Source organism: Triticum aestivum, chromosome 5D (genome assembly GCF_018294505.1).
Source record: "Triticum aestivum cultivar Chinese Spring chromosome 5D, IWGSC CS RefSeq v2.1, whole genome shotgun sequence".
NCBI classification, from domain to species: Eukaryota; Viridiplantae; Streptophyta; class Magnoliopsida; order Poales; family Poaceae; genus Triticum; species Triticum aestivum.
In genome coordinates this window covers 486,603,257-486,613,331 of record NC_057808.1, presented here as the reverse complement: position 1 = coordinate 486,613,331, position 10,075 = coordinate 486,603,257, and the positions used below count along the sequence as shown (strand labels likewise).

Here is a 10,075-nt window from a genome sequence, read left to right as displayed (position 1 = left end):
TAGAACACTCATAAAGTGAATGACAGTGACATACCGACGGCGCACCGGTCTCCTTAGAGCAAGTTGATCCACAGGCTCCCAGGATGGCCACAAAGGTATAATTAGCTGACACGCACTTTATGTGAAAGCTGTTAGCCAAATAATTAGATTACTACTAATTTGGGGACTGGATTCAGCACGCGGATATGGGTTGTTTTGGTATAGACTGTACAATTTTCCATGGTTGCCGTCAGTGAAACCCCGAAGTAGAGTAGTTCAGAGAAGTGGAATTAAGAGTATTCAGCGGGAGGTGGGAGCTGTATTAGAATGTGTATGGTATGAAGTGAGTCCATGGAATCAGTGAAGGTTCTAAATGGGTAACTGGTGCATAAGATTTTTTCTGGAAGAGAGCATTTGGCAGCTGCATGGGGAAAAAACACTGGAACTCATGGTTAGATTTGACGGGTACTCCGTCTAGGGAAAAGGAGTACCAGGGTACCGTAAAAAACCTCTCAGAATACATAGTACTAAGAAGTAAACTTCAAAGCAATATGGGAACAGAGTTAGATGGTTGTCGCTACCTTGCAACATCATGTCAATATTCCCTTCCTGACAGCAATAATGCAGCATATTATTTATGCTGAGATCACTCACATGAACTGTATCTGCTTTAGCAATCATTTTTCTTTGATTGTTGTCTCAAATGTTGCACACCACTTCGGAGCTTCTTTTGATTCATCATATGTTATTTAGCTGTGCAAAAAAATGCAAGTTGCTAGTTAATGCATGAAACGCAGATACGGTAAACATGCAGAGACAAGACAAAAGTAGGGAAACATTAAACATCAAGGCTAAGACAACATACCGGACCGGACCAATCCCTTCAAGACTAAGTGTTCTTGCTGTTAAAAGTATCGAGGTATTTGAGCATTTCTCTCTTAAGATCATCCTCTTCCCATGACCGGCTCTGTGCAATAATTTGAATGTAGCATAAGAAATGAGAAGATTTATTATGAAATGTTGACCCAGATGCTAAGCAAGATTTAAAAAAAAGAGCCACAAGTTACAGATGGACTGTTAATGCAAATGTCAATAATAAATGAGTAGTAATGATTTGTGTTTCATACATAGTTCCTACCAGGATGAAATTACGTTGGAGAATGTAGCGAGAAATGGCTGGATCGACTCTTTAAAATAGCAACAAAATCTGACTGCCAAAATGACATGTGGTTATGTATAATTCAACAAGGGAATGAGCAAAGGGTGGCGACTCAGAAACTTTCCTGTAATATGTATCTGGTGAAGGTGGAGACGGCCGGCCACCAAGAGTGCTTGGGTGATCGTACGGGCAATAGGAGGAGCAGCTCTACAGCCTCTTTGCTACCCGAATCTGGTGGTCGAAGAGGCAAAAGCCAACCAACAGGCAATAGGCGGAGCACTTGAATGAGGAAACACTCATGGGGCGTAGGCGACGCACCTAGCGGTTCACTGCCCATGCCGCCAAGGGTAAATCTTACCGCAGCCTCTGCTTTGTCATAACCGCCGCCGACCGTCGGGGAGATGGAGAAGGCGAGCAGTGGAGCGCCCAGGCGGAGGCGGCGATGTACACGCTACCAAGATGAAAGGCACACGGGCTGCCGCGGTGCTGATCCGCGGTTAGGATTGGAGAGAGAGAGAGAGAGAGAGAGAGAGAGAGAGAGAAGCCAAGGGAGGGTGGGGCGTCGAGGGAAGGGAGACGGGTGGCTCGCTCGTTCGGTTGTTTCCTCGCGAGGTCTGAGTGGGCTTCACGTGAGAGCAAGGGCCCAATTAACCACGGGCCTCCAATTTTGCTGCGAGAGCAGCTGCCCAGTTTAGTCGCGTTAAGCATTGCGCCCAAAGTTTAATCCGATTACCATAAACTCCAACCAACGCAGATCCGACGGACAAAAGTACTGATAGTCTGAGAGGGCTGGAAGAGTGCTCGGTTATAATCTCTACTCCTAATGGACGAGTTGGTTGAATAGTCCCCCACTTTCGTCTGGTTTTTTTTCGACTGGTTTTTTTTTTGACTGGTTTTTTTCGTCACCTCCCCCACCCCACCCCATCGCACGCAGCCACCAAAAAAACCCACACCCAACAAAAAAAAATCCATCGACCCCATCCTTCGTTGCCCACTCCCATCGATCCCATCTATCGTTTCCGCCGCCGCCGCGAGAAAACTCCATCGATCCCCATCCTTGCCCACTCCCATCGATCGTTGCCACCGCCGCCGCCGAATCCTCCGCCCCGCCGCCATTCCGCTCGTACGCCGCTGCCGCCATTCCGCTCGCACGGTGCACCCCTCCAGCATGCCGCCGCCATCTCCCATCGCAATTGCTCGGGCGTGGAGCTCGTGTGCCATGGGCCATGAACGCCATGGCATCCATGGCCGACAAGAAGGGACCCTCGGCCTCGGCCGTGGGCGCCTGATCGGGACACGGGGTCGCCACGTCGGCCGCCGCCAGCGCCTCATGGATATGCCTAGCGCCCTCTATGCCGCCGCCCATGATCGGATCACCACACCACCCGCGGAGGACGATGCCTCCGTGCCTGGCCGTCGGCTCCTACACGCCCGATGGGGCTGCCTCTCCATGCATTGAGGATGTCGTGGATGTGACGACGTGGAGACGAGGATTGCATTGTTGCACCCCCGTCGCCGCCGCCACTTCCTGCAGACTCCCTGACTCACAGTGCAAGACATCCCAACTCGGGTCCATCCGGGTAAACGCCGCAGCCGCCTTGGCAGGATCCCTTTTTGGCGGCTTGGATCCAGGCAAAAGAGGAGCGGAAGGAGAGAAGTACTGGTCTATGACTCGGGTCATGGGGATGGATGGATCTCTCGGTAATGGTGGATCCAGAGTTCCAGACTCAGTTCATCTTATAGGCTTAATTCGTACTGTATCATTTTGATGAATACGTTGCCCCCCTATTTTTTCTACAATCAAGATGATTTTCCTCTGTGGGGTATGCATATCATCTTCTTTCGTTTTCATTAGAACATATCATATTTTGTTTGAGAGGCAGGTACAACGATGGCAAATATTTGTTTTCATCAGAAGTATATTTTCATGAGATACAATGGCAATCAGGTTTGTGTTTCACGAGCTTTCTTCATATCAATGCTTCTCCCTAATCCGCCTTCACTCTAACACATGGCCACCCAACATTGTCTTCTCCTCGGTTTGCAGGCGGCACATGCAGAAGAGTTGTGGAAGGTTGACTGAGAAGTCATAAGGACTGGGTGAAGCAAAATGCAATCTCCAAGGTTAGGTTACCTCTCAATGCCCTTGATGATATGAGTGCAACTAAACTAATATTTGTTTCTTGTGATCTATGGTTCCCACCTGCCATACTCATATATTTCTGTTTCCACATGATATGTCTTCTGTATGAAATTATAGTCTTTGATACAGTAAGTTATTCCTTCAAATTTAACAGTCATGGAAGAATCTGAATATGGCTACGATTTCTTTCTTTCCTAAGCACTCCTCTCCTATTAGAACCCAGCATATGCTTACCCACTGCTGCTTTAATGTGTAAATCTTTTGGTTTATAGTTTATGGCAAACCAAATTAAGAATCAAGTGTTCATCTCTGAAGTTCATAACAGTAGTCGGTTTTTAGTGTGTCTAAAGGAAATGCACCAAGCTTTTGTACTGAAAGATTATCCTGACATGGGAATTTTTATTCTTGAATGAACATGGTAGCCTTTATTATTACTTTTAGAGAAGATGTACACAGCTAGGATACAAAGCTACATTCTTACTCTGATTGGCTTAATGCAACTAAGATCAAGGTTCCACAAGGCTATGTTGATTTGTTAAATTCCTTTCAGTTTCAGGTTTCAAAATGAGAAATTGGAGCATTGAGACCTTTGAACTGAAACCTAAATGAAGGTATACATATTTATGTTGGTCTAAAGCCACCATGTTTTATCTGCAGAAAATAGAAATCGTCGTTCGGTTCCATTTAGAAATTAAATTAAACTATAGACATAGTCCACGACGTCGGGACAAATAGAGTAACTAATTATTTGTATGTTTTTTCCAGCAAAGAACTTATTATAAAACGGGACACCAGAAAATCCAGTAGGGAAATTGATGGGCTCCCCTCTTTGTAAAAAAATTACTTCATGGCATTGCCTAATGTACAGAGAAATCACGGGGTCAAAAATTGCTTTCCCGTCCATGACTTTATTTATACAGCATCATAGAGTGCTTTTTTAATGCATAATCGACTTCCCTCGGAAAAGCATTTGTACGATAGCTAATTAACATGTCATTTGTTCTTAATTCAGAATTGTGCATGCATCCAGCAGAGAAAGGTGCGTACATATCCTGAGGGACAATAAAAAATGTGAGTTCTTTATGGCATAATATCAGGCACCATTCTGAGTGATCTCTTTGCAACTCAAGATACCGATTAGTTATATTATTTCCTACCGGTAACCAATTTCTGCACACCAAAACACAGAGTCAACTCAGATCTATAGGAGGATAAGTATTCTTGGTGTGATTACTAATGAGACAATGTAGGGAATTGTTTCTAGAACTCAATTTTATTATAAGTTCAATATCAGCACCACACAATCTTTCTACTACCATTCCTAGAGAAATATCAACCTGTTACACAGGACAATGCAAGAAAACATATGTCACACAGGACTATTCTATTACCGTGCGCTTCACCGCTGCCGCCGGTGTTCCCAGCAGACCACATATCCTCAAATGGCAATCTCATGAGTCATCTGATGAAACCGATATGAACCAAACTTTTAGCTTAATGACGCATGGTTAGATATAGATAGAAGAACCGGTTGTACTATATCTTTTTTTTGCCCTGAAGTAGCGCTTCTACTTCTAATTCATGTAATGAATATCGAGTGTGTATATAGTTCATGTCTACTTTATGGTTGACATCTTAAAGAAAAAATACTCTAAATTAAAAGGTGCAAAGATTCTGTGGAGGACATCCATGCATTAATGCATATAGCTCCAACTAGACTGAGTCTTCCTTTTCTCTTATATATGAATCTATAATCTGCTTTTGTCCAATTGTACAATTTCTCAAGTTCAACAAGGGTGTGGTTAGTGCCTTTTGTCCATTCAATCCAAAAACGGATCGGGTTCTACTATCGAAAACGATAACGAAAAAAAAACAGGAAAAATCAACCAGGTTAGTTCCTTTTTTGCTAAGATTTACAATTAAAGTCAAATTAGTACTTAATGTAATGAAGGTCAAACTTTTGTCTTTACTATTTTTGTCTGGTTCGCATGAGAGAGGGAGGATTTTCCCGGCATGGGGTCATGAGTGGTACAAACTGGAAGATGCATGCCGATGGTTCTGTCAGTACAATTTACTTAGATTTTCAGTTCTTTTCACCTCATAATTATCTTTTCTTTATGTGTTAGCGCGGTTAAACTTCTTTATCTTTTGTTCCTTCCTACTTGAGGCCTTCGTGTGCACCTTGATTAAGTGCTGGTGTTTATTCGGTGCCAATGTCTTAAGACAATAGTTTCATGCATGGATTTATTCCAGCATTCTAATTTAGAGACCTTTGTGCCAGACAGTTTGTTGCATTCACCTTAATGGAGATAATAAAATCTTACTGAGTAACAAGCGTAATGATGGAGGAACGGACGTCAAATTAAAGGTGCATATTATTTAGCTTGATTCATTGCTGAGGATTTTTGAATATATGGCTTCTAATTCCAGACCACAAACTTAATTCAGAATCTAAAAATTGAAGGGGAGGTAGAGGGATATTGTTGGTGCTGTCTAGAAACAATGCTCATTTATTTATTACAGTCGATGTATTTCTTGTGTGTCCCATTGATTGAGTATTTGAGTTGGAGCATAAGTATATTAGTGTCTTAGAATTTGCACATATGCTTTATCCACTTGTCATTGCTATTTACAAGTCACATATTTATATTTGGATTACAGATTCTTTGTACTTATTATTGTACTTCGTGTTTTCTATTGAGTGTGGTACCTCTTGAAGGAGGGAAAGCTAGGATTCATTGATAACTGAGGTGCAGAAACTGCTGGATACGTACAAGGACGAGGAGGTGAGCATCATGGTAATGGGGCACAGCCTCGGGGCGGAGCTGGCCACCCTGAATGCGTTGTACATCGCCGAGAATGGCCGGTCACGGTGTTTGCGTTCGACAGCCCACGACTGGGTGCAGCCGGCTTCAAGAAGTTGTTTGACGTCACTGCGGCCTTCGCGGCCGCAACGCCGGGACATCGTGCCCAGGTACTCGGCGCTGCTGTAACATGATATGGGCTCCGAGCTGGCCATCGACATCGGCACATCGCCATACCTGAGGCCTGAGGGTGTCGCAAGGTCAGTCCAATCAATCTCGTACACCATAGACGATGCCCCGACTTTTTATGTCCATCGACAATGATTCCTCGCATATAAACCATCCGACAACCATGGACGACCTTTTGCTGAAGAATCTATTGTTTGCTCCGGTGGATTTGATCTTTAGTCTTCCCTTTCTTTTCTATGGTTGTGAGTAATCAAATCCAATTCGCAGCTCCATGCACGATCAAGGCTAGGGTGTGAATTATGACTGTGTCATATGAGGCCATGATTGTGGCAGGGATGTTTGGTTGGTGGCACGAAGTTGTTTAGTAACAAGATGGGTCTAAACTCAGCTACTAGAGATTTGAGCTGAAGCACAGGAGGAGTTCCTATCATCAGTGCTGGCCGTAAAGCCGAATGCCTATGTTGGTGAGCTCTATAATCCAAACACCCGGAAGATGGTACCCCCTTCGTTCCCTAATATAAGATCTTATTACATTTGATGTAATAAGATGTTATATTATGTGATAGAGGGAGTAGATGTTATTTTGTACTCTTAGCACGTAAGTTGGTTTAAACTTTTTATAAGCAGCTTGTGACATTTCTAAAAAGTAAGGTCAGGCAGATGGAGCGCTCCTTTTTTTGTCACTTTCTACTCAATTGTAGAGGTTTATTTATTGCAGTATAATAGTTACTTCTTGTTGAGGGTACTCTGCAGCACTTGCTGTCCTTGCCTTTTCTCATATCAAGGGGCCAATACAACTTCTCTGATTATAAATGTGTGCAACATGACTATTTGAAAGAAGCTCTGTTTGAGAAATTGAGGCTAGAGTTCTGATGTAAGTACGGCATCAGCATTTGTGAGCACCTTTATGTGCTGACCATCTCATCTTTGCGGCAAGTAAGCAGTTTGATATACTGCTCGCTTTGATATGGGCATTTTGCGATGGAAATTGTCATCTATTCATGTTTACATATACTTTATCTGATGGAGACATGAGCCTGCCGAATGCCTCCACGTTAGTAGTGCACATCTCAGACGATACACTCTTCTTCTTTCTTGACTAAACTTTCACACTGATTATGCATCATGGATCAGATCCAACATATTAGTTTATTTGCATGTACGTAGACGGATGACAAGTAAAATAAATTCAAGGATCTTAGTGCAGTTTGTCAGCTACAATTTCACGATCATTTCTAGGCCTAGGGAGTCATCATCGTCTCCCCCTTCGCCTTAACTGTCATCACCTACAGTCCAACAACCTCCTGGATCTCGATTTTATGCTCGGTTTCAGATTTGTTAGTAAGGGACTGCTGATCATATTTGTTTGTTATGAGAACAACGAACATGTGAACTCCCATGACCACTCTTTATTCTATTTGTAAATTGATCTGATTCTTTCTATATGTATGTACAATGTTCTCGTTGCGGAGCACATGAGAGATGTGATACTCCAAACTCCCACTAAATTGCATAGTTAATGATTCAAATCTTAGCATCTCATAATGGGTGTTGAATTACGTTCAACTAATCTTATTCGTATATGGTGATCTGTTGTAGTGTACAAATCATTTTTCATATATATCATGACCTCTTTGTAATGTTTTCTTGCCATTTCTAAATGGGCACAGGTTTCTGCTATCACTTGCAATTATTTCTTAGGTAATTTTCTGGACCAGTACACAGCCAGATTTTCAGGATTAAGAACACCAGTGGGTTAATATGTTACTAAAACTGTTGGTACCTCATCTGGTTGGATGGGGGCTTAATCTTGTTCCCAAAAAATACGAGTACACACATCAATTTATTTTAATGTTCTGGGATATATAATAAATGTGTCATGTTTTTGAACTGTGTTTCACATGGAACTATTGATGTTGTTCTGAACAAAGAAAAAAGTTTGCTTGGTAGGGTTTGAGTCCTTGTTGTTATTATGAAATTTATATTTCAGCATCTTGAGAACTATGACATTTTAAACTCCTAGAACTTATGAAGCAGAATAATATTTAAAGTTGTTTACAATTAGGGTGGATAGGCAATAAGGCTTCTTGAATCTGACACAAGTCATGTACATTTGACAAGTCAAGATAGACCACTGAGATTTTGGCCAAGCCCAATAAAGACATAGACCCCACAGGTAAAAGCACTAAGAGGAAGGTTTATTCTCCATTCATGTTAGCCTACCATATTATTTTTCTTTCTAGGGCATATTGTCGATCTCTTTTTTAATACTGATTATTTTGCTTTTTATCTAAATTATGTGCATGCCATACATCCAACTTTAGTAGTTAAGTTATGCTAACATAAAGTAGTGAGTTTTGCTACATAAGAATATGAAGAGGGCGGTGAAGGAGGTATATTGGAAACACAATTTTGATAGCAATTCCATTGGAAACATTATCGTAAGAACCGCCCAAGGTATTTTCCAACTTGTCAAATTCATGTGAATAGAGTAATTATTTTAGGGGACTAACTACATTTTTGCATATAAATAGAACTTGCATTGCAGCCATACTTGAAGAACCACCACAAATACATGCCAATATCAGGGCCTCACTTATGAAATTGGTACATACAGTTCAAATTCTTCGTCCATACAGTTCAAATTCTTTGTCCAGGTTTCTGGGTTCTAAAAATGCTCAAGGTTCCGCAATGCATCAATCAACTTACCCTCAGTGATGATCAAGACTCCCAAAATGCCTTTTTTCATGGTGAAAGATGCTCAAGCACACATCATTGTTGGTTTTCTCACATCATGCCATGCTTGGTTGTGTAACCGAATCTCGAAAATTCATAGGATGTTCGGCGAATGTGGAACCAAACTTGGACGACTTTATGTACAAATGCATTATTCATAATGAAAACAATATCATTGTATGTGTCTAAAAAATTATGTCATACTTTCGTAAAAATATGGCATCTACTACCAGATAAAGAAGTGATAATGGCAAAAAAAAAAAAAACTTCCTTTGGGTAATCTCCATGACTAGAAGGTTGCGACGTTGAGATATCAGGGGGTGTGCATTTGTATAAAAGATTATTAGAAACCAGTGGTGGCTCAAATGTGCTCCCCACAGAAAATCGATCGGGTGAGGAATGAGAACAGTGACTTGAACTCCAGATTTCTATGATTGTGTTTGTATTTGAATTAAAAAAGAGCAAGATAGTAAAATTGTTCCGTGCCTCGATAAAAGGATAAAGAAATACAGATAACAATGTAGGTACATCACCACCACCACCAGAATTATGCACTCACCCATGGATGGGTATCACAACCCTCTTGGCGTTCAATTGGTTTCAATAATATGTAGTTTTTTAAAGTTGTCAATAACAGGCTTCAATAACATATATTTTATTAAAGCTGTTAATAATGTATTATTGTGTCTGATAGTATGATATGTGTCAGCTGAGATGTGCGTTATTCTCGATTACTTCAGCTCCGTGGGTAGCATCTTAATTTTTAAAGCCCGTGGCAACGCACGGGCATTCTACTAGTGTATGTAAATATGTGACAAGTAGAAGAAATCAATTATTTAACTATTTTTTTAGTGGAACCTCTCATTTCGTGATGAAGGTCAGGACCGAGTTATTTCAATCTTAAGTGAAATAGGCTTCTACGTCGCTGACTAGTTACAAGCTCATGTGACCAAATCACGACTTGCATACGCTTTGTACAGAATGGAAGGATCACTATCGATGCACACAATTTAATTTATTCATACCAAGTTTAAGACGTCGAGGCTGAAAACAACATGCGAATAG

At 41.5% G+C, this 10,075-nt stretch overlaps 1 long non-coding RNA gene across 1 annotated transcript; it reads right to left on the bottom strand.

The window, feature by feature from the left end:
* Positions 1–422: 422 nt before the first annotated feature.
* On the bottom strand, positions 423–1,354 carry LOC123125644 (uncharacterized). The gene is made up of 3 exons (XR_006461461.1): positions 1,118–1,354; positions 845–946; positions 423–732 (listed from the first exon to the last, which is right to left on the bottom strand). It is a non-coding gene; the product is annotated as an uncharacterized lncRNA (long non-coding RNA).
* Between the last annotated feature and the right edge of the window lie 8,721 nt (positions 1,355–10,075).